Source organism: Monodon monoceros, unplaced genomic scaffold, assembly GCF_005190385.1.
Source record: "Monodon monoceros isolate NGI ecotype Baffin Bay Population unplaced genomic scaffold, NGI_Narwhal_1 Super_Scaffold_16, whole genome shotgun sequence".
Lineage (NCBI taxonomy): Eukaryota > Metazoa > Chordata > Mammalia > Artiodactyla > Monodontidae > Monodon > Monodon monoceros.
In genome coordinates this window covers 97,544,681-97,570,860 of record NW_021703772.1, presented here as the reverse complement: position 1 = coordinate 97,570,860, position 26,180 = coordinate 97,544,681, and the positions used below count along the sequence as shown (strand labels likewise).

General features: G+C 41.1%; 1 long non-coding RNA gene across 1 annotated transcript in view; it reads right to left on the bottom strand.

Moving 5' to 3' along the window:
• Positions 1–612: 612 nt before the first annotated feature.
• LOC114896992 overlaps positions 613–26,180 on the bottom strand; it is a 94,692-nt gene continuing 69,124 nt past the window's right edge. Inside the window, exon 3 of the long non-coding RNA XR_003793977.1 lies at positions 613–690. This is a non-coding gene — a long non-coding RNA (uncharacterized LOC114896992). The remainder of the gene's footprint in view (positions 691–26,180) is intronic.

Genomic DNA, 26,180 nt, shown 5'->3' with positions numbered 1-26,180 from the left:
TAGCTGCTGTGAATCATTCATACTTGACCTGTCATTCTTAAATAGTAGCCAAAACAAGTAAGGCCATAAAAAGCTTTGGGAGCTCTCCTGACCACACTTTGAGTCCAGTTTGCATCCTCCGGTCCTACAAAGAAGGGCTCTAAGAGTCGAGATATCTGGGGGTGCGTGAGTTTTATCTCTGCTTGGTCCTGTGGCTGATGACATTGTATTCCCAATGTAATGATTCTTTGCATGTGACAAGGAGTTGGAGACAGGGATGCTGAGCAAAGGAGCCCATATATTCACCATAACTTGCATTACTACAATGAATTGCTACATTACTCACCCTTGCACTGGACATTAATCACAAAAACAAAACTGCAGAGCCAGGGAGTTAGAGAGGCTGTGCTATTTCAACCTGCACCCTGTGCCAGGAGCATGCAGCTACAGTGAAGGGCTGCAAAGCTCCCCCTTCCCGCCTGCTTTTAAACCATAATCTCCCGTGGTTTGTGAGGGAAAGTCACAGCAGGGATTGAGACAGAGATGGACTCTTAGTGTCTGTGAGGGCCACCTGTCAGCCAAGGACTCGCCAGTCTCCTGTGGGTCCCAGTGCTTGCCATTCAACTTACCTGTACCGGCTCATGCCTCATTTTGCCGAACTCTTAAGAACATGAAATAGTTAAAATATCCATACTTTGGAATATTACATATCTGGGAAAAAAAGAGAGACAAACTTGTTTATTTTATGTCACCGAAAGAGGTAAATTAGTAAGGTAAAAAGCAAGTTGCCAGACTTCCCTGGTGGCGCAGTGGTTGAGAATCCGCCTGCCAATGCAGGGGACACGGGTTTGAGCCCTGGTCCGGGAAGATCCCACATGCTGCGGAGCAGCTAAGCCCGTGTGCCACAACTACTGAGCCTGCGCTCTAGAGCCCGTGAGCCACAACTACTGAAGCCCGTGTGCCACAACTACTGAAGCCCGCACGCCTAGAGCCCGTGCTCCACAGCAAAGAGAAGCCACCGCAATGAGAAGCTCGCGCACTGCCACGAAGAGTCTAGAGAAAGCCCGTGTGCGGCAACGAAGACCCAACACAGCCAAAAATAAATTAATTTTAAAAAGTAAGTTGCCAAGAGATATATAAATACAATCTAATTTGTCTATGTATATGTTTAAACAAATATATATTCTATTTGCCACCAGCTTATGGGAGACGGGCTTAAATTTGAATCTAAGTAGACTTACAGAAGATGAAAACATAAATATATCAAGAATAACTGAGCTTGGGACTAGGATATCCCTTTAGTGTGACTTCCTGAATTGCCTCCCCAGCCCCAGTTGTGCCACAGTTCTGGGATCTTATTTAAGTCAGGGAAATGAAGTGGGGAAAGGGGTGGAAGTTGGTCATCAGGCACCTGTCCACACTGACTCCACACGCCATCAATGTTCTTGCAGTCGTGGTCCCTTCGGCTCCAGAGACTTGCTATTCCAAGGGCAAGGGACCCTTTGCCCTGAATCCCCATCCTTCTGTCCTGGCACATCTTGCAGTCCCTTCTCTCTGGTTCTTTCCAAACCCCTACCTCTCTGCTGGGGAACAGGGCCTGGTTTCCCAGTGCTCTAGCACAAATCCCTCCCCCACCTCCTTTTTGGTCTGAAGAAAAATCTTTCCCTTAGAAGTAAACTATTATATAAAGACAGTGCAAAGTTAAAAAGAAAAAGTATGGAGACTATCCCACCCCCCAGTTAAAGGCAAACAATGGTACTTTGCTCTTGCTTTACCTAGATCATCTTCAAAAACTATAAAAATGTAATAGACAACTTAAAAAAACTGACTTTTAATAGATGTTCAAAAACTTGTCAGTGTTTGAAAAAAATGCTTAAACAAAGGAAAATGTATTTTATATCAAACAAGTTTGAAGAGCCCTGTATTGCAGCATTCTGCAAAATAAACAGAACAAAAAGTTGGTCTTGTTTTGTTTTATTTTTTTAAAAATACTTTTATAATTTTTTAAATGTTAATTTCTTATAAAATGAGATAGAGTTTACATACCATAAAATTCACCCATTTTATATACACAATTTTATAATTTTCAATAGAGTTACCAAATTGTTCTACCATCACCACAATCCAGTTCTGGATTTCCATCACCCCAGTAAGATTCCTTGGAACATTTGCAATCACTCCCAGTTGCCACTTTCAGCTCTAGGCAACCCCAGAACTCCCCCCAGAAGTACACCCGTTCTTTTCTTTTCTTCTACTGCCTCTGTAAACTCTCCAGGTTCTACCAGAGGCTTGGGTTTTGACAACAAAAACCAGGAATTCTGCAACTTGCCACTCATCTAAGATATTGAGAACTAACCTGACAAATTGCTTGAATGGCAGAGAAGAAAGGAGAAAACAAGTAAAGAAAAAAAAATATTTATTTTTGTGAGTGCTTACGGGACTAAAATTAGGGGAAGGATGAAAGGTTATTTTGACTTCTTGATCTATGTGCTTCTTGGATTAATTTTAAACTTAAAAAATAAAGAATATAAAATATGGTGTTTTTTTACTAAGAATGAAAAAATATCCCGTTTCTATTGGAATATTCAGGAAAGTGAGTATTCTATTATTTTTTAAAGCTTGATTGATGTATTTTTAAGGGAATAATTATTTTCCTAAAATTATTCTCATGAGAAGTAAAAACAAAAAACCTACAAGCATGATAGAAAATCATAGGAGAATTTGGAAATTGCAAATTTAAAAAAAGGTCTTCAGAAACTACAGAAATCTCTTTATGTTCATTACATCTATGAAAGAATATGAATTTGGGGATGTCACTTGTTGCTGGGGTCCCTTTCCTCAAAGCTTGCTATTTCCGAAGCACGGGTAGTAATGCCAATCACCATTGTGTGGCAAAGCCTGAGTAGTTGTCATACACCAAGCACTGTTTAAAGCTCTTAACATATGAGTTTATTTAATCCTCCCAATAACTTTAAGAGATGGGTGTTATAATTATCATCATTTTACAGTTTAGAAAAATTATTATAATTAATCCCTGAAGTTTTCCATGCTGAGCTGGAGCTTCAGCACCATCTGGGTGGACAGCATCCTCCCTCCCCCCGCCACCCCCCCACACACAGTCCTTTGCCTGCCTCCACCTTGAAATCTGTTATTTTCTAACGGGGAAAGGGGGGAATGATTGAGAAAGAGAAGGAGAAGGAGGGGAGAAAGAAGAGATAATTTGGGGATAAAGTTTGCCTGAGGAAGGTTGCTGGTGGCTGCCCACACGTGGACCCTCAGGCTGGTACTGAGTTATATTTATTGGAAGGTGAAGCCCAGATGCTGGAGGACCTGATGTAACCGGAGTCTTTCTGGGGGGCTCCGGGCACCAGCAGAATAGGAAACCGGTGACTCAGCCTCAAGGGAAGCTTTTCTCTTTTCACCTGAACACATGGCCCAGCCCTAGTGCTTTCAAGACCACTGAGAATCAGTGCAGAGAAAGGTGAGCCTAGGAGCTGTGTCCCGGAGACTTCAGATCTGATGTTTTATGGGTACCCTGAAGGAGACCTCTGTTCGTGTGGTACAAAACAAAGGCTCCAATGCACAGAAGAAGAGATCCTCTGTGAACAGGAGGTGAGCACTATTGATGTGGCTCCTCTGCAGTCTGGTAAGGATGACATTTGAACTACTGTCTCTACCTTCAGTTCTGAGCTCCACTCTGTAAGCAGAATATTGAAAACAGGAGTATGAAAACCGGAGTGTGGAAAACTGTTAGAGGTGACCAAGCTGAGAGAATATCCAATTGAGAGACAACCAAAGGCACTTGGGACCTTCAACCTAGAAAAGAGAAGAGCTGGTAACTCTGTTAATAGTTAAAGGGCTGGGTGGAAAATGAATTTAGTGTTGTTACCAACTCCAGAGAAGAAATGGGGTCTTTGGAAGAATTTATGAGAAGACAGTTTTCAACTCAGGATGAAAAAATTAGTTATAATAATTCCAGCTGTCCAAAAAAGGAATAGGCTGCCCATCCCTGGCTGTGTTGAAACCAAAAGAAAATAGCTCTATGTCCGTGATGACCTAGATGTGATTACACATTGTCTGTGAGATGGATTGGATAACTGACCTCTGTTTCCAATGCTGGATTTCAAATCTGAATATGTCAAAATCATTTTTCCTGATTCTTAAAGATTCTGATTCAGGGTTTTGTCTTTTCCTATCTATCGAAGCCATTGATTACATCGATCCTTAAAATCCCTCCACATAGACTAAGCATAATGAAGAATAGGGTGTTATCACAAAGAGAGCCCTGAAACAGACAATTAATAATCCGGGTTTTGCTTCAAAGTGTTCCACAGAGTTACTATGTGAACTTGAGAAAATCACTTGGGTTTTCTGAGCATCAGTTTCTTCATCTATAAAATGGGTATCATTGTTAAGAAAACTCCTCAGGAATAGATCAAATGAAGTCCCAGCCATTGGAGCATTCTGAGTGTTCCCCAAAAGGCAGCACTAGCCTTTGGCAAGTTGGGGAGACAGGTCCCCCCTTGGTGCTCTCACTTGTTTCTTTCCACAGTCGTTTCCACACTTCATTTAAGTCTTTCCTCCCAGAATCCTACACCCGGTTGCCTCCGCTTTTCCCTTAAAACAGAGGAAAACAATCTGGAAACAAATCCTTCAGAGAAAGACATTAGAGACTTTAGCGTGATTATCCTTGTAGAAAAGTTAAGATTAAAAATCAAACAAACAAACATTCTTAAGAGAAGACAATGCTGAACTGAACCCAGTGACTGAGATCGCAAACTCCATCGCACCCAAATATAGGGCTTTAGATTTGGATAGAGGAATTTTCCCAGCACGGCTCAAATCATCCAGGTAGGTAGCTTAAAAATAAAATAATGTGGAGCCCAGAGATTTTTATTTTCTTCCTCACCAAAGGGACAGCCCATCTGAAGCCCGTTCCCCACCCCAAGTGTTTGTGATTGCTTTCTGGTAAGATGATGTCATCTATTCGCTGTGGACACCTGCCCTTACAGGCAGTGGAACTTAATGCAGCGTCACATTCACTGTGGAGGAAAAAGAGTCCTAAGAGCCAGAAGACTGAGCTCGGTTGGAATGTCAAGCACACCAGTTTCTGGTGGCATGACCCTAGGCAAGTTCCATAATTTCTCGAACCCTGTCTTCTTCTCTTTGTGAGATGGAAGTGACATTATATGAGGATTAAAGTACCAGACTAATGGTTAAGCACTTACCAGATTCACTCAACAATAGGTACTGACTAAGGATTGTGGTTGGTGTCTGACACTCTGGGGTTCTGTGCTATCATTAATTGCCAAAATAACAGTATTTTATTGGTGACATGCCAAAAACTTTAATTTTTTTTATTAAAAAAATTAATCTGCAATATATCTGGAAAGTGATATAGGGCATTAAATTTTTAATTTGAATAATTTAGAAAGCATTTTTCTTTCCCTCTGTAAGTAGAAGAAAATGACAATAAGCAAAGCAAAAGTTCTATTGCAAAAAGTCCCACCCTGGACCAAAGACTTGCTATATTAACGGAATATGTACATGATGGTGTTAAAATGACCCAATCAGAAAACTGGTGGAAGATCTAAATAGACATTTCTCCAAAGAATACATACAGATGGTCAAGAGGCACATGAAAAAATGCTCAACATCACCAATTATTAGAGAAATGCAGATCAAAACTACGAGTTATCACCTTACACTGGTCAGGATGGCCATCATCAAAAAATCTACAAACAGTAAATGCTGGAGAGGGTGTGGAGAAAAGGGAACCCTCCTACACTGTTGGTGGGAATGTAAATTGATACAACCATTATGGAGAACAGTACGGAGGTTCCTTAAGAAACTAAAAATAGAGCTACCGTATGATCCAGCAATCCCACGCCTGGGCATATATCTGAGAAAACTATAATTTGGAAAGCTACATGCACCTCTATGTTCATGGCAGCACTATTCACAATAGCCAAGGCATGAAACAACCTAAATGTCCATTGGCAGAGGAATGGATAAAGAAGATGTGGTACATATATACAATGGAATGTTACTCAGCCATAAAAAAGAATGAAATAATGCCATCTGCAGCAACATGGGTGGACCTAGAGATGGTCATACTGAGTAAAGTAAGACAGAGAGAGACAAACATCATATGATGTTGTGGAGTCATATGATGTGGAGTCTAAAAACATGGTACAAATGAGCTTATTTACAGAACAGAAACAGAGTCACGGATGTAAAGGACAAACTTACAGTTGCCGGGGGGAAAGGGGGAGGAGGGATAATTTGGGAGATTGAGATTGACATATACACACTACTATGTATAAATTAGATAACTAATAAGGACCTACTGTATAGCACAGGGAACTCTACTCAGTACTCTGTAATGACCTATATGTGAAAAGAATCTAAAAAAGAGTAGATATACGTATATGTAAAACTGATTCACTTAGCTGTAAGCAGAAACTAGCATGACATTGTAAATCAACTATACATCAATAAAAAAATTAATTTAAAAAATGGATACAGTTTTTAAATGTAAGTGGAAACTGAAGTGGAAACTCCTCTGAACATGATGATGTAAATAAAACAAGGAAAAGCCAGCGTAGCCCTCTTGGAAACGAACTTCAGCTTGGTAGAAATTAAAAAGAGTATATTTCCTAAACAAGAAAAATTCAAAAAAGATATCAACATGTTTAATGAAGGGAAGAAATTCTTCGAAGATGAAGAATCAGAAGAAAATATCTGGAGTTAGCTTGTAACTATTTCCTCTCCACTCTCCCACCCACTGGAGTGTCAAAAGGGCCATTCATCAGCTGGAAAATTCTGCAAAAAACTCACTTGTCAATGACTCAATGATGACACAATGATTACACTTCTTTTTTAAGATGTTACTTTTTAAAAATATTTTAATCATTTAATTTTTAATTATAAAATTAAATTTTCTTACTTTGTATGTATTTTTGTTTCCTTTTTAATACTAATTCTGGTTCCTTTTCAATACAACTTCATTGCATTCATTTTATCTGCTAATAAATTAGAATGGAAATGTTTATTATTTACATTTATTGTATTTATACTTTATGTTTTATAATATATTTACATATTTGAAACCATTACATATTTGGTTTTAAAGATATTTTGTATTTTCTGAATTCTGAGTATTTTTATATAACATGATGTTAAAGATATTTAACAATTACATAAAATGAAGATTGCGATCCTCGTGTTGATCTTCCATCTTGGTGTTACATCATTATTATCTGCCTTTATGCGCCAGGCACTGTGTAAATACGGGAAGACAAGAATGAGCAACACTCTTAAGAGACATACGCTGTGAACACATGGTCAGTTTCTTCTTCTTTCTCAGGCTTTCAAAAATATATATAAATTACTGTCAATTGAGACTTAAAGGTTATTATAAGAATTATCCCAGGGCTTCCCTGGTGGTGCAGTGGTTGAGAGTCCGCCTGCCGATGCAGGGGGCACGGGTTCGTGCCCCGGTCCGAGAAGATCCCACATGCCGCGGAGCGGCTGGGCCCGTGAGCCATGGCCACTGGGCCTGCGTGTCCGGAGCCTGTGCTCCGCAACGGGAGAGGCCAGAACAGTGAGAGGCCCACGTACCACAAAAAAAAAAAAAAGAAAAAAGAATTATCCCAATGGATGTGCTCTGCAGAGCCATGGGCAGGTTTCAGATGTGTGGTCCCCTTTCTCCCCACTGCAAACATCTCATGTTTTCTGGTTTTTGAGGTGGTGTTGAAAAGCACTGGATTCTTCCAAAATTATCTGTTTTTCTTTTCAATTATGAATAGGTAGCTGGCATTGGAACAATTAGGAGATCTTAAGAGAGTAACATTTAAGAGATCTTGGTGAAATTCATAGAAAAAGGCATGCTGGAAACACCAGGGTTACCAATGGAGAGAGAAGACAAGAGAAGAGATGCTGAATCTCCTTGGCAATCAGAGCTAGAGGTGATCATCAGGTGGACAGTTTTCATACATTTGGATTTGTATTTTTTTTCCCTTGGGAGAGTGACTCTGGTTATCCAGCAAAATGGTTTGGATAGTTTAAGGAGAAAGCAGCATAAAGGAACGTAGATGATAAGGGGTAAAGTACGAAGTGGAGGTGGAAATCAGAGGCACATTGAAAGGAGTCTTTAGATCACTTTTTCATTAAAGCTTCTGATTATTTTCCCAGTTTATAACAAGTGCAACAACAACAAATAGACACAAAAAATCCAACAACAATGCTGCAAAGAGCATGTAACACCAAACCAAATGGACCTCAGCCCATTCCTAACTCTGCAGACAGGAGTCACCCCCTCCCCATGAAACATTAAGTTTAGTAAAACAACAAAGAAGCAGAAGAACTAATTATGAAAAGAGGATTAAGGAAAAATATAAATTAAAGAATTTTAAATGCATTTCTATTTTTTTTCCAGCAATTATAGTAACATCAATGAGATCCACGGACTGCTTCCCAGATTATTTAACAAGCAGGGTTGGAGAATTTTCTTTAATTAATAAAAAAGAATGGTTTTTAATCAACATATCAAAGTGGAGATATAAATAAGTACTAGAACACCTATTTTCTTTGAATTTAAACATTAATCTCTTTAAACGTAATTCTACATTATTTGTTATCTTGGACACGTTATTTTGTAGGGAAAAATATAAACACCTCAAATTATCATGAATTCTAAATCTGATCAGATCTAAATTCATGGAATTGCAACCACACACCCCAGACTTGGACTTGAACCCAATCGCACCTCAGATGGGAGGCGGAGCCACACTCTCTGGCTTAGGAGGGGACTCGAACCCACAGTCTCCCAGTTGAAACCACACACCTGGTCTCAGGACTTAATGAAGCTCAGCTTCTTTATGTCTCAGCGCAGAAGAAATTCAGCAAGAGGCACAGTGATAGGCAAGAAGTAGATTTATTAACATCCTTCGTAAAGATGTTGCAGGAAAATGGGGCCCAAGAGGATGGTCATGTCCCCGGTCTCGGGTGAGTCCCTGGGGTGGGCCACCAAGTGAGGGTCCTTGGCTTCTCACAGGAAAGAATTCAAGAGCGAGCCATAGTAAAGTGAAAGCAGAGATACATGTTATCCATGGGCAACAGTGACCTTAGGAGAAACACACTCCCCAGAGTGTGGGCCTTCTCAGAAGGTGAGAGCACCCGAGGTGTTGGGGGCGGTTAGTTTTTATGGGCTGGGTAATTTCATGGACTAATGAATGGAAGGATTATTCCAACAATTCTGGAGAAGGGGCGGAGATCTCCAGGAATTGGGGCACCACCCACTTTTTGGCTTTTTATGATTGGCCTCATGGTGCCTGTGGGTGTGTCACTTAGCTAATTGTATTACAATGAGCATATAATGAGGCTCAAGGTCCACTGGAAGTCAAATCTTCTGCCATCATGGGCCTAATGGATTCTAACCAGTTTTTGCCATATCCTCAATGGTTCTGTCATTTTTTTAAAGGTTGTGCCCTGCTCCCTTCCCTCCTGTCTCAGAATCAATACCAAAAACCTCCTTTACTAAATGTGGTTCCAAAAGAGTTTACTGATATCATGAGATTAAGGTTGTTTTTATATCCTAGCAACACAAGGAGATACACTGTGATCCAAGCCCATATAAACAAAATCTTCTTTTCACTCATTCAATAAGCCAATATTTTTTGAGCACCTACTATGTGACAGGACCTTCACGGGGTTTACATTTTACCTGGAGAAACAAACAATAACAAGTCAGGGATTAAATATATAGTATATCAAATAGTGATACATTCTGTGGAGAAAAGTAGAGGGTTAACATTTTTAATCTATAATAGAATGATTGGGGAAGGAAGACCTCATTCATAAAGTGACATTTAAGCAGAAGCCTGAAGGAGATGAGGGAACAAGATATATGAAAAGCATGTAGTGAAACTGCCTTCCCGCAGGTGCAAGGGCCATGAGGCAGAGTGGGCTGGATTTATTTAAGGAAGCTAATGTGGCTGAGGAAGTATGCAGTGGACATGAACACTCACTGCCCAGGGGACCAGCAGACAGCCTCTAGTAGTCAGCTCCTTCAAGGTGTGCCTCAGCTACAGAGAGCAACCTTGCACCAGGTCCCTTCTCATGGCAGTACTCATCCAATGGCTGGTGAGGCAGGTATAAAGGTGCAGCTATTTGGGCCTCACGAGAGGCACCTCCAGCAGGCCATGTATTCTCCCAACCTCCTTGAAGTGTTCCCTGCAGCTTTGCTGGGCTGCTTCACATTTTGACTTCTCTCTCTTTTCCCCATTCTACTTCAGCTCACTTCTTTCCACAGGTGTTAAGCCCTAATGAATAGCCAGACCAACTCTGTCTCCAGTGTCTGCTTCTGGAAAACCCAGCCTGCCACAAAGAGTGAGCCAGGGAAAGGGTAGCTGGAGAGAAGTTCAGGAAGTTATCTGGGACCTTGACTTTTGTTTTTACTGAGTGAGACGAGGGCTTTGTGGTGTTTGGAGCAGAGAGCTGGTTTGGTCTGACTTTTCAAAAGGATCCCCTGGCTGCTATATTGTAGAGAGAATGGAAGATGACACGGATAGAATTAGGGAGGGGATAACCCAATCCAGGCGAGAAATGATGGCTTGCACCAGGCAGCAGTGATGGGAAAGGGGCTTGTGAGAAATGGTGGGACTTGGGGTATATTTTGAAGAAAAAGTCTTCAGGACTCACTGATGAAGTGGATGTGCGTGGGAGGGAAAAGTCAAAGGGGACTCCTCTGTTTTGGACTGAGCAACTGGAGAAACAGAGCTGCAGGTCTGCAGACAGGATTACAAGTTTGATTTTGGACTTGTGACAGTTGAAATGCCTTTTGGACATCCAAGAATCTAGACTTCTGCAAGAAGTCTGAAATGGAAATATAATTTTAGGAATTGTCAGCATATGAATAGTATTTAAAGCCATTAGTTGGAGGGAGAGTAGGTGTAGAAAGAGGAAAAAAGACATCCAACGACAAAACCCTGGGACAGTCATCACATTTCACTGTCCCCTTGTGGTCCCAACACCCTTCTCATTACTGTAACAACCATCCCTGCGATAAGCAGGGGTGCTAACAGGAGAAACAGGAGGGTTACATAGTCAATGGGGCCTTCATCTCAATTCTGAGATGCTTATTGTCATAAGCTTTATATTATCTTTCTCTTGAGCTGTCAGTATGGAAAAAATCCATGATTTCTAGCTTTTACTGGACATCTTGGACCTCCTGATGTCCCACTTTGACAGATCAACCAAATGCTCAAAGCACATAATCAAACTAGGGAAGCTAGGGAAGGTAAGGAGGAAACTTAGTAAGACAAAAGGAACTGCAGGTCAACATTCTGTTTACCAAATGAGAAAATTCAGGGGGACAGATGGCTGCAACTGTACCTGATGCCAGGAAGCAAAGGGCAGCATTATGAAGGAACACAGCTTGACTCTGGATCCAAGGTACTTCTCCTTAAAGCAGCATACCCAGAATAGATCCCCTAATCTTGATTAAAACAACTTGTATCAATCAGGTCACAGTTCAGTTTTGGTTGTCACTAGCAAAGCTTAATTAGTAGATCACCTGGAAATGACGCAACTTTTAATGAGCAAGCAATTAACATTTAGAAAAGTGATCATCGAGCTCTGAAAATTCATTTTTTACACTTATTCATAAAAATAAATTTATAAAAACATAGCCAAGAAGACTGATGGTAGATATACAATTTGTTAAAATTTTATTTTATATTAGATTTATAATGTTCTGTTCGTTTCAGGTGCACAGCAAAGTGATTCATTTATACATATACATATATCTATTCTTTTTCAAATTCTTTTCCCATACATGAAAATCCATTTTAATTCAAAGAGAAAAGTATGAATCATACATATACATGTAAGTTTTTAATAGAAATCTTTCTTTTTCTGATTATGCCTGCATTGGAAAGACAGCTAAAAGCCAGAGGTAAAAAGCACATGCAAAACAAGTAAAAGAGTTTCTTTAGTTCAGTGCTTTTCAAACATAATATGCAGATGAATTATGTAGAATCTCGTTAAATTGTTAAATTATGTAGAATCTCGTTAAATTGTTAAATTCCTTCTGATTCAGTAGGATCTGGAGTAGGGTCTGGATCTCTGCATTTTTAACAAAGCTCCCAGGTGTGATGCTGCCTCTGGTCCACAAACCACGCCTCCAGTAGCTAGGCTTTAATTAACATCATCTGATAAGAGGTTCAATTGACCATGTGGCAGAAAAAAGCTCTCCCTGCAGACACAAGCTCGCTGGGAGATCTTAAATATAGGGACACATTCACAGAGACGGATTATGTTTGACTATAAGCGGAAGGATTCTAAGTGAACAATACCTGTTCAAACCTGAGGAAGGCAGAGGGAAAAACCATAAAATTTTACAGAAGAAAAGATCCAGCAAGAGTTGGAAACCATAGATAGTTCTGTTAAAATGGTACCTAATTATGCATAGGTCTTTATATTGCTTTAAATTTTACAATATCATTTAATTTTTACATCTTATTTAAGGATAATGTTTAGGCTAGTATCTTAATAGCTGACTTCAATACCTTTGTTTATTTTTAAAAGAATAATTAGGTGTGATCACATTTTCTATTTTCTCTGATTCAGTTGCCTCAACAGTTTTCAATCCTGACTGCACATCATAATCTGGAGACTTTAAAATGCTGATTCCCAGGTCCTACCCCTAGAAAATACGATTTCCTTACTCTAAGGATGGGCTATGGGCTTCTGGAAATTTTAAAGTTCCCCAGGTGATTCTAACGTGCAGCCCAGGGTGAGAACCACTGAATTTACCCCAAACTAAGGAAACCTGTGGGCTTCCTGAGACTATACCCCTGGGAACACCACACAGTGGCAGAGTAACGACTTACGGAGACTAACCCTGCACACCCAAATTTATAAAGTTATAGCAAACAGCGTAAAGGATTAACCAAATCCTTTGATCTCAAAAACTTCTGAAAATCTAGTCACTTCTCTTTCCCTTTTCCATTTTTCCAAATCAAAGGTTCCAGACAGATTATCTTTAAGCAGGTTTCAAAAGACGCCCACTGAAATTGAAAAATTTTGGTAGTTTCCAGCAGATAATCAGCATGAAACCTATACGAAGAACTGCTCTTGAAGTGTAAGAATTACCTATTGATCCTATGGTGCTTTAAAATATACAGAAGTGGGACTTCCCTGGTGGCGCAGTGGTTAAGAATCCACCTGCCAATGCAGGGGACACAGGTTCGAGCCCTGGTCCGGGAAGATGCCACATCCCGCAGAACAACTAGGCCTGTGAGCCACAGCTACTGAGCCTGCGCTCTAGAGCCAGCATGCCACAACTACTGAAGCCCGTGCGCCTAGAGCCTGTGCTCTGCAACAAGAGAAGCCACCACAAGGAGAAGCCCACGCACCGCGATGAAGAGTAGCCCCTGCTCACCACAACCAGAGAAAGCCCGCGCGCAGCAACAAAGACCCAAAGCAGCCAAAAATAAAGAAATTAATTTAAAAAATAATAAAATAAAATAAATATACAGAAGGAAGGGAGGGGAAAGGGACACAGTCAGCTCCTATCAGATAATATTCAATTCTTTTGTTATTGAGCTGATTTTTTCAGCAGAAATAGTCCAAAAGAGTAATTTTTTTCTAAGTCTGAGGCTAAAAGTGAAAGGGCAAATTAAAAAATAAACTTCAGACTTGACAGTCCATGTGGACATTGGGAGAGTCCCACAGAGGTGAGTTAGTACAATTTGTCGAAAGATAACAGTACGCTCAAGGTGAACTAACACGATCTCCTTATGAGTCAGTTCACTTCCCTCTACTCTCCAGCCACTGACAGCACCAATAAATCCAACCAACCATTTAAGAAAATGTATTCCGAACAATAGGGAAATTTAGTGAGAATCAGTAAATGGCTCAGGGCAAATCTATGGTACTAATGGGAAAAATCAATCACCTTTGTAAGAGGCATGGCTCAGTTCCATGACATTATCTCTGGTTCTCCCATCTCTTAACCAGGAAAACAAGAACTTGCCTTTTGAAGATGGAAAACCCAATGAGAATCTAAAATGTAGCCTGCTCCTCTTTCCCCTTTGATTTTGTTTGGGTTTCCACAGACAAAGTGTGGTATGACAAGGATTATCTAAAAACGATCCTTGGAGTTTACTCTGGGTTTTCCCAGACAAGGAGCCAGTGTGGACTCCTCTCCCGATGGGAGGGCCTACACTGAGATTCAGTTTCCTATAGCAGTAGTGCTCCTGGCCAAAGGAGCAACAAGTTCCCATGAGCCTGAGGTCACCTGGTACTTGGCAGCTAGCTTCCTAGAATACGTCCTAAAAGAAAGGCTGGCACCTGTTTCTAGACTAGCCAGCATCCAAGTAGACTATCTTTCCCTCTGCTGACAAAGTGACTCTCTCAGTTACCTATAAAAAGGGGACGCAACAGGGGGCCATGTTCCTTCCCTGGAAGACAAAATTACCATGAGCCCAGCAAACCTTCCCATGACAGAAAGGAGCATCAGGGGACCTGTGCCTTCTCTTGCCAACCCTAGTAGTTTATCTCTGCTGGGCTTTCTCATATACCTACAGTCAGCTGGAAGCTGGGTGATCTAGGATGGCCTTTCTCACACGTCTGGAAGTTGGCCGGCTTTTGAATGGAGCGCCTCAGTTCTCTTCCACACGACCTTTCATCCTCCACTGAGCTAGTGCATTAGTGTTCTAGGGCTGCCCTAACAAAATACCACAGACCGGGGGGCTAAAACAACAGAAATCTATCTCCTCACATTTCTGGAGGATAGAAGTTCCAGCTCAAAGTGTCAGCAGGGTTGATGTCTTCTGAGGGTCTCTCTCCTCAGCTCATAGATGGCCATCTTCTCCTTGTGTCTTCACATGGTCTTCCCTCTGTGTGTGTCTGTGTCCTAATCTACTCTTCTTATAAGGACACAAGTAATATTGAATTAGAGCCCACCGTACTGACTTCATTTAGCCTTAACTACCTCTTTAAAGGCTCTATCTCCAAACAGAGTCATATTCTGAAAGATTGGAGGTTAGGACTTCGACATCTGAACAGGGGGAGGGGCGTACAATTTATCCCATAACAGCTCCCATGGGCTCATTCATATGGTGGTCTCAAGGTTCCAAGCACAGCAAGGAAAAAGTCCCAATATACAAGTGCTTTTTAAACTTCTGCTTATGTGGTACTTGCTTAAGTTTTATTGGCCAAAGGTCGTCCCAAGGCCAGAGTCAAGGTAGGGTGGCACTAGCAAAGGACGTGGAGAGAGAGAGAGGAATAATTTGTGACCATTTTTGCAGTTTACCACATGTTATGATGGAAATAGATGAGAATTGGCTCACTCTTGCTTGTGGGGAACTTTACCCTGGTAGGGGGAGAGTTCAGATACGCCCTTCTAGAAAAAGAACTTCCCGTATAATGAAATTCATACTGTGGGCTATGACATATGGCAGTGTCAATATGAACAAGTCATGCAATTTCCTTATAAAAACAGAAAACCAATCCCCACCCTTCCCTCTCTCACACAGACCTTATGAGATCAGATGTGAGAACACTTTGGAAGAAATGTTCTCTATTGGTCTCCTTAAGTGACATGTGTATTATACTGACCAAATCTGAGATATCTTAATTCAAATAATGTGGATATTTGGAATTGATATCAAGTCACTTAATAAAGATATGCTGCCTTGGGTGTTGCCCTATCCCTAGAGTTTTCCCAAACATTGCTTTTTAACAAGACACTTCAGAATGCAGGCTGAGCCATGACATTGTGACTCTCACTGCTAAGTCTCTGTCAGGCTAAGTTCTCTGTCCAGTGGTCAGTAAATAGCATAAGATTTGCACAGTTCATTTACTCCAAGTCAATTTGAGTGGTGTCAGGATCATCAGAGGTTCCAAGAACCAATGAGCACAGGAAATGAGTTTTTGTGATAAATGTTTCACAGGAAAGAACAAGGTCAGACTACATCCAACCCATCCTTTTAAGACACGGCGCAAGTTCTTCGTATTCTGTGATACTTTTTCAGATCATCCCTGCCCACAGAGATCTCTCCTTCTGAGTGTCAGTCATGCTTTATTGAATCGACTAGACTTAATAGGAAGCAAGCAAAAACTGATTTTATTTTTCTCACCTTTCCCCATAAGTTTGAGTTAGCACCATCATTCCTTACTACCCCTTTTGATAAAATTTTGGGCAGATTCCCTTCGCTTTGGCCACTTTTAGATATAAAAGTGTCCAATGGAAACTAATATTAGCAGAATATTAGTCCAGTCCCAGCTTATAGACACACATCTGTAACACTGGGCAACGTAATAGCCAAACTTTTACTTAATTAAACCTTCTTCTGTCCCCCATGTGACACCTGCCTCAGGCTTGGAAACCTGCAGGGGAGGAGAAGCAGTGGTCACCTTCTCCATCCCCCTCTCTCCTCTGCCCCATCTCCACTGCCACTCACTAGGTGCCAGCAGAGCTGAGATCTGGACATGGTGGCCTCCTGCCATTGCACATGTCCAAAGTGGGCTCTTCCTCTTCCGATGTGGTTTTGCTAGTTTCTGGGGATTTTCAACTTTTGACTCTGGTTGTGTTGCCTCGTGTAATGCTTCTCCTTTGGCTAAGTACTTCTGACTCCCACTTCTGTCTCCAGGGATTCACCTCTCAGTAAGGGTTATATCAGCCCTCCATATCTTCCTAGGCAGGAACCCAGAGAGATGCACCCAAGCCATCTCCCTTCTAAAATATGCTCCTTTATCCCATTGTCAGCAGAGGTCAGTCACTCTCCACACAGCCATCTCTTTCTGGATTCTGCTGTCCCAGGGCTGTTGGCCAGTCACAGCCTCAGCTACCTGCCTTCCTTCACTTTAAGCCAGAATCAGGTATCAGTCTCAGAGTCTCTCAAACTCTAAGGAACGCAGCCAGTCTTTCTGAATACTCTCTTGAAACGCCCTTTCATTTGGCTTAACATCAATGAAAAGTCCTGATGAAGGTGGAAGAAATGCTTAGAACCCTCTCAGCTCCCTCCAAAGAATTCTCTTCTTTCAATGCTTCGATCTCTCCTCCCCTGTTTACGCTGGATGCGGAAGATGGGCTAATGAGGGCAGACCAGTTCACCATCTCTTCACATGCTCTGCCAGGGTCTTGTCCGGCACGTTGCCCACCTGATGAGTATAGATACCTGGCACCAGTCAATTTGTTCTCAGCCTTTGGAATCGTCACCAAAAAATCTGAGACAAGAGTAGCAGTGACATCTAACAACTTGTTACTCTTCTATATGTATCGTCCTTAACAAAATTGCCTTATTTTACTGAGTACAACTCTAAGACTAGCCATATTTAAACCTTGGGAAAATGAGAGTTTGGAGAAAATGAAACAAATAAAGAAGAGAATATAATGTGTATTCTTGAGGTCCTCACGCACTAGTGGAGATCATAGTAGAAACTTTTTGTGATTATCTATCCATTCCATTGGCCTGACGGCCCAGTTCTTTGGAAGTTCACCCCCATTCCCCTTGATGGACCCCAACAGCCATGTTTGTATGGTAATGCCACTCGTTAGCCATGGCCCACTGGACCCATGGCTGACATCTTCCTCAAGACAGGCCAATTATATTACTCTCCTGGGAATTAAGAATTAGACTGAAAATCACATCAGACTCTGTATCTGGAAGGGTAGGCATTTTCTACCTTGTACAATAGAGAAGACAAAGTCAATCTGCAGAGAAAGAGAGAGAAAGGGGTAGACATACAAAGATAAACAGAAATAAGGGGCAGAGAGAGAGTCTGTGGACCTGATTCCTAGTACCTTCCAATTGGTCGCCTCTATCCCTGCCCTTGGGGTTATGAGACTGTCTGCATCCATATACAAATTTTCTTTTTTGTTCTCTTTTTGTTTAAGTTAACTAGAATTAGTTTCTCTTTCTGCAATCATAAATATCCTAAGAAATAAATAGAAACAGTGCATACATAAAAGGGAGTTGAGAGCAAGGCAACAGCATATAGGTAAATGCAGTTGATTTGCAAAGGCATCACAGAGACTTAGTATTTGAGGTAATCCTCAGAAGATGAGTAGAAATGCTATGAGAAGAATGGGAAATGTTCCAGGTAGAGAAAATGGTATGAGCAAAGGCAAGGAGGTGGAGATATTAAACTGAGGGCCCTAATGTGTCAAGAGGAGTTGCTAGAAGGAAAATTAGATAAATAGGTAAGGGTCAGATTTTAGAGAATCTTGAAAGCCATACAAAAGAAGCTGAGAAATTCTTGAAGACGTGTTATCTGGGGTAACATCATAGGATCTGTGCTATCAAAGCTAATTATTAGACTAGTGCTTTGGACAAATTAGAAGGTACAGAAACTGGATACAGGGAAAGCAGATACAAAGTGATTGCAATAACGTGAGAAAGGGTAATGAGGGGCCACCCTGGGACAGTGGACATTGGAATAGGAAGGGCGAAAGGCCAGTCTGACATTTTAGTGCTGAAATCAGAGTAGGGAGTGATGGTTCCATGGCAAAAACAAACCCAGATCTAAAGAGTGCTAAATATGACCATGTCCTCACTCATTTAATGGGTAGCTACTGCCCTGGTCCACTGCCAGTGGATGAGATGGATACATACAGAGGCAGACACGTGCTGTTTCCCAACTAGCAGCATCTCCCCCCCTGCTTTGGGTATTAGCACTCCAGTTTCCTTTGAGAAAGTGGGTCAGGAACTCCCCTAAATATGCACGGCTCCATGTCACTGCAAAACTTCTGATGTGAGGCAGGCATCAGTGTCTCTGTGACGTCTTTGTCATGGGAAGAGATAAATAATATATATAATAGAGAGAGATAAATAAGATAGTATCAGACTCTGTAGCTCTCAACGCTAGGATTAGAGAGCCAGGCTTATAAGACACACACCCCAGACTCACCTACTGTGTGATTCCCACCCCAAATCAGATGTGCTTGGTGGGAAGGAGGTTCTGTGGGTATCAAACACCTGCCATAACATTAGTCTTTCAAAGACCTCTCTTCCTATACTTGGCCCTTAACAGAGTCTATGATGTTAGACTTCCTAGGATTGAACGTTGGCTCTCCCACTTACCAACTGTGCAACCTTGGGCAAGGTAATTAACCTCATCACAACTCCTTTTCATCTGTTGAGTGGGGATGACAATAGTCATCCCTGATAAGGATGGTGTGAAGACTAAATACCTTAAGCCTCACAAAGTGCTTAGGACACTGTCAGGTGCATAGGGAGGTCTCAAAAAATGTTAGCTGATACTATCAGAAGCACTTGAACATGTTAGCTAGTTATTGTCCTAAAGAGTCCCTCAGGGAACTTCCCTGGTGGCACAGTGGTTAATAATCTGCCTGCCATGAACCAGGGACCTTCAAGATGGCAGAGGAATAAGACGTGGAGATCACCTTCCTCCCCACAGATACACCAGAAATACATCTACATGTGGAACGACTCCTACAGAACACCTACTGAACGCTGGCAGAAGACCTTAGACCTCCCAAAAGGCAAGGAACTCCCCACGTACCTGGGTAGGGCAAAAGAAAAAAGAAAAAACAGAGACAAAAGAATAGGGACAGGACGTGCATCTCTGGGAAGGAGCTGTGAAGGAGGAAAGGTTGCCACACACTAGGAAGCCCCTTCGCGGGCGGAGACTGCGGGTGCCGGAGGCGGGAAGCTTCGGAGCCGCGGAGGAGAGCACAGCAACAGGGGCGCGGAGGGCAAAGCGGTGAGATTCCCGTACAGAGGATCGGTGCTGACCGGCACTCACCAGCCCAAGAGGCTTGTCTGCTCACCCGCCAGGGCGGGCGGGGGCTGGGAGCTGAGGCTCGGGCTTCGGAGGTGGGGTCCTAGGGAAAGGACTGGGGTTGGCAGTATGAACACAGCCTGAAGCGGCTAGTGCACCACGGCTAGCCGGGAGGGAGTCCGGGAAAAAGTCTGGAGCTGCTGAAGAGGCAAGAGACCATTGTTTCGGGGTGCACGAGGAGAGGGGATTCAGAGCACTGCCTAAATGAGCTCCAGAGATCGGCGCGAGCCGTGGTTATCAGTGCAGACAACAGAGACGGGCATGAAACGTAAAGGCTGCTACTGCCGCCACCAAGAAGCCTGTGTGCGAGCACAGGTCACTATCCATACCTCCCCTCCCAGGAGCCTGTGGAGCCCGCCACTGCCAGGGTGAGCCAGAGCCCCCGAATCAGCTGCTCCTTTAACCCCGTCCTGTCTCAGCAAAGAGCCGATGCCCTCAGGCGACCTACACGCAGAGGCGGGTCCAAATCCAAAGCTGAGCCCCAGTAGCTGTGCCAACAAAGAAGAGAAAGGGAAATCTCTCCCAACAGCCTCAGGAGCAGCAGATGAAATCTACACAATCAACCTGATGTACCTGCATCTGTGGAATACCTGAAGAGACAACGAATCATCCCAAAAATGAGGCGATGGACTTTGGGCGCAACTGTAGACTTGGGGTTTGCATTCTGCACCGAATTTCTTCCTGGTTTTATGCTTATCTCAGTCTAGTATTTAGAGTTTATTATCATTGGTATATTTGTTTATTGATTTGGTTGCTCTCTTCCTTTTTTATTATATATATATTTTTTTTCTCTTTTTGTAAGTGTGTATGTGTATGCTTCTTTGTGTGATTTTCTCTGTATAGCTTTGCTTTTACAATTTGTCCTAGGGTTCTGTCTGTTTTTTGTTTTGTTTGTTTTTTGTATAGTATTTAACGCTTGTTATCATTGGTGGATTTATTTTTTCGTTTGGTTGCCCTCTTCTTTCTTTTTCTTTTTATTACTTTTTTATTTTTAATATTTTTTATTTTAATAACTATTTATTTATTTATTTACTGTTTTCTTTTCTTTCTTCCTTCCTTCCTTCCTTTTTCCTTCTTTCTTTCTTCCTTCCTTCCTCCCTCCCTCCCTCTCTCCCTCCCTCTGTCTCTTTCTTTCTTTCTTTCTTTCTTTTTCTCCCTTTTCTTCTGAACCGTGTGGCTGACAGGGTCTTGGTGCTCTGGCCAGGTGTTGGGCCTGACCCTCTGAGGTGGGAGAGCCGAGTTCAGGACATTGGTCCACCAGACCTCCCGGCCCCATGTAATATCAACCAGCGAAAGGTCTCCCAGATATCTAAATCTCAATGCAAAGACTGAGCTTCACTCAACAACCAGCAAACTACAGTGCTGGACACCCTATGCCAAACAACTAGCAAGACAGGAACACAAACCCACGCATTAGCAGAGAGGCTGCCTAAAATCATAATAATTTCACTGACACCCCAAAACACACCACCGTACTCAGTCCACCCACCAGAAAGACAAGATCCAGCCTCATCCACCAGAACACAGGCACTAGTCCCCTCCACCAAGAAGCCTACATAACCCACTGAATTAAACTTACTCACTGAGGGCAGACACCAAAAACAAGGGGAACTACCAACCTGCAGCCTGCAAAAAGGAGACCCCAAACACAGTAAGTTAAACAAAATGAGAAGAAAGAGAAATACACAGCAAATGAAACAGCAAGGAAAAACCCACAAGACCAAAACAAATGAAAATAGGCAGTCTACCTGAAAAAGAATTCAGAGTTATGATAGTAGAGATGATCCAAAATCTTGGAAATAGAATGGAGAAAATACAAGAAACGTTTAACAAGGACCTAGAAAAACTACAGAGCAAATAAACAATGATGAACAACAGAGTAAATGAAACTAAAGATTCCCTAGAAGGAATCAATAGCAGAATAAATGAGGCAGAATAATGGATAAGTGACATGGAAGATAAAATAGTGGAAATAACTACCACAGAGCAGAATTTAAAAAAAGAATGAAAGGACTCGAGGACAGTCTCATAGGCTGCTGGGACAACATTAAACGCACCAACATTCGAATTATAGGTGTCCCAGAAGCAGAAGAGAAAAAGAAAGGGTCTGAGAAAATATTTGAAGAGATTATAGTTGAAAACTTCCCTAATATGGGAAAGGAAATATTCAATCAACTCCAGGAAGCTCAGAGAGTCCCATACAGGATAAATCCAAGGAGAAACATGCCAAGACACATACTACTCAAACTATCGAAAATTAAATACAGAGAAAACATATTAAACACAGCAAGGGAAAAGCAACATATGACATACAATGGAATCCCCATAAGGTTAACAGCTGATCTTTCAGCAGACACTCTTCAAGACAGAAGGGAGTGGCAGAACATATTTAAAGTGATGAAAGGGAAAAACCTACAACCAAGATTACTCTACCCAGCAAGGATCTAATTCAGATTTGATGGAGAAATTAAAACCTTTACAGATGAGCAAAAGCTAACAGAATTCAGAACCACCAAACCAGCCTTACAACAAATGCTAAAGGAACTTCTCTAGGCAGGAAACACAAGAGAAGGAAAAGACCTACAAGCTATCCCAAAACAATTGAGAAAATGGTAATAGGAACATACATATCGATAATTACCTTAAATGTAAATGGACTAAATGCTCCAACCAAAAGATATAGACTGCCTGAAAGGACACAAAAACAAGACCCATATATATGCTGTCTACAAGAGACCCACTTCATACCTAGGGACACATAAAGACTGAAAGTGATCGGATGGAAAAAGATATTCCATGCAAATGGAAATCAAAAAAAGCTGGAGTAGCAATTCTCATATCAGAAAAAATAGATGTAAAATAAAGACTATTATAAGAGACAAAGGAGGACACTACATAATGGACAAGGGATCAATGCAAGAAGAAGATATAACAATTGTAAATATTTATGCACCTAACATAGGAGCACCTCAATACATAAGGCAAATGCTAACAGCCATAAAAGGGGAAATCGACAGTAACACAATAATAGTAGAGGACTTTAATACCCCACTTTCACCAATGAACAGATCATCCAAAATGAAAATAAATAAGGACACAAAAGCTTTAAATGACGTGGTAAACAAGATGGACTTAATTGATATTTATAGGACATTCCATCCAAAACAACAGAATACACTTTCTTCTCAAGTGCTCATGGAACATTCTCCAAGATAGATCATATCTCAGATCACAAATCAAGCCTTGGTAAATTTAAGAAAATTGAAATTGTATCAAGTATCTTTTCCGACCACAACACTAGAAGACTAGGTATCAATTACAGGAAAAAATCTGGAAAAAAATAAAAACACATGGTGGCTAAACAAGACCCTACTAAATAACCACAAGATTACTGAAGAAATCAAAGAGCAAATCAAAAAATACCTAGAAACAAATGACAATGAAAACATGACAACCCAAAACCTATGGGATGCCGCAAAAGCAGTTCTAAGAGGGAAGTTTATAGCAATACAATCCTACCTCAAGAAACAAGAAATACCTCAAATAAACAACCTAACCTTACACCTAAGGCAATTAGAGAAAGAAGTACAAAAAAACTCCAATGTTAGCAGAAGGAAAGAAATCATAAAGATCAGATCAGAAATAAATGAAAAGGAAATGAAGGAAACAATAGCAAAGATCAATAAAACTAAAAGCTCGCTCTTTGAGAAGATAAAAAAATTTGATAAACGATTAGCCAGAGTCTTCAAGAAAAAAAGGGAGAAGACTCAAATCAGTAGAATTAGAAATGAAAAAAGAGAAGTAACAACAGACACTGCAGAAATACAAAGGGTCATGAGAGATTACTACAAGCAACTATATGCCAAAAAAATGGACAACCTGGAAGAAATGGACAAATTCTTAGAAAAGCACAACCTTCAGAGACTGAACCAGGAAGAAATAGAAAATATAAACAGATCAATCACAAGCACTGAAATTGAAACTTTGATTACAAATCTTCCAACAAACAAAAGCCCAGGATCAGAAGGCTTCACAGGTGAATTCTATCAAACATTTAGAGAAGGATAACTCTTATGCTTCTCAAACTGTTCCAAAATATAGCAGAGGAAGGAACAGTCCCAAACTCATTCTACAAGGCCACCGTCACCCTGATACCAAAACCAGACAAAGATGTCACAAAAAAAAGAAAATACAGGTCAGTATCACTGATGAACATAGATGCAAAAATCCTCAACAAAATACTAGCAAACAGAATCCAACAGCACATTAAAAGGATCATACACCAGGATCAAGAGGGATTTATCCCAGGAATGCAAGGATTCTTCAATATATGCAAATCAATCAATGTGATACACCATATTAACAAATTGAAGGAGAAAAACCATATGATCATCTCAATAGATGCAGAAGAAGCTTTCGACAGAATTAAACACGCATTTATGATAAAAACCCTCCAGAAAGTAGGCATAGAGGGAAGTTACCTCAACATAATAAAGGCCATGTATCTCAAACTCACAGCCAACATAGTCCTCAATGGTGAAAAACTGAAACCATTTCCACTAAGATCAGGAACAAGACAAGGTTCCCCACTATCCCGACTACCATTCAATATAGTTTGGAAAGTTTTACCAACAGCAATTAGAGAAGAAAATAAATAAAAGGAATCCAAATAGGAAAAGAAGAAGTAAAACTATCACTGTTTGCAGATGACATGATACTACACATAGAGAATCCTAAACATGCTACCAGAAAACTACTAGAGCTAATCAATGAATTTGGTAAAGCAACAGGATACAAAATTAATGCACAGAAATCTCTTGCATTCCTATACATTAATGATGAAAAATCCGAAAGAAAAATTAGGAAACACTCCCATTTACCATTGCAACAGAAAGAATAAAACACCTAGGAATAAACCTACCTAAGGAGACAAAGACCTATACTCAGAAAACTATAAGACACTGATGAAAGAAATTAAAGATGATACAAACAGATGGAGAGACATACCATGTTCTTGGATTGGAAGAATCAACATTGTGAAAATGACTATATTACCTAAAGCAATCTACAGATTCAGTGCAATCCCTATCAGACTACCAATGGCATTTTTCACAGAACTAGAACAAAAAATTTCACAATCTGTATGGAAACACAAAAGACCCCAAATAGCCACGCAATCTTGAGAAAGAAAAACGGAGCTGGAGGAATCAGGCTCCCTGACTTCAGACTATATTACAAAGCTACAGTAATGAAGCCAGTATCATACTGGCACAAAAACAGAAATATAGATCAATGGAACAGGATAGAAAGCCCAGGGATAAACTGACGCACATATGGTCACCTTATCTTTGATAAAGGAGGCAAGAGTATACAATGGAGAAAAGACAGCCTCTTCAATAAGTGGTGCTGGAAAAACTGGACAGCTACATGTAAAAGAATGAAATTAGAACACTTCCTAACACCTTACACAAAAATAAACTCAAAATGGATTAAAGACCTAAATGTAAGGCCAGGGGCTTCACTGGTGGCGCAGTGGTTGTGAATCCACCTGCCAATGCAGGGGACATGGGTTTGAGCCCTGGTCCAGGAGGATCCCACATGCCACGGAGCAACTGGGTCCTTGTGCCACAACTACTGAGCCTGTGCTCTAGAGCCCGCCACCCACAACTACTGAGCCCGTGTGACACAACTACTGAAGCCTGTGCACCTAGAACCCATGCTCCACAACCAAGAGAAGCCACCTTAATGAGAGGGCTGCTCACCGCAATGAAGAGTAGCCCCTGCTTGCTGCAACTAAAAAGAAAGCCTGCACAGCAACGAAGACCCAAAGCAGTCAAAAATTAATTAATTAATTAATTAATTAAAATAAATAAATGTAAGGCCAGGCACTATAAAACTTTTAGAGGAAAACACAGGCAGAACACTCTATGACATAAATCACAGCAAGATCCTTTTTGACCCACCTCCTAGGGAAATAAAAATAAAAACAAAAATAAACAAATGGGACCTAATGAAACTTAAAAGCTTTTGCACAGCAAAGGAAACCATAAACAAGACGAAAACGCAACGCTCAGAATGGGAGAAAATATTTGCAAATGAAGCAACTGACAACGTATTAATCTCCAAAATACACAAGCAGCTCATGCAACTCAATATCAAAAAACAAACAACCCAATCCAAAAATGGGCAGAAGACCTAAACAGACATTTCTCTGAAGAAGATGTACAGATTGCCAACAAACAAAGGATACTCAACATCACTAATCGTTAGAGAAATGCAAATCAAAACTACAATGAGGTATCACCTCACACCTGTCAGAATGGCTATCATCAAAAAATCTACAAACAATAAATCCTGGAGAGGGTGTGGAGAAAAGGGAAGCCTCT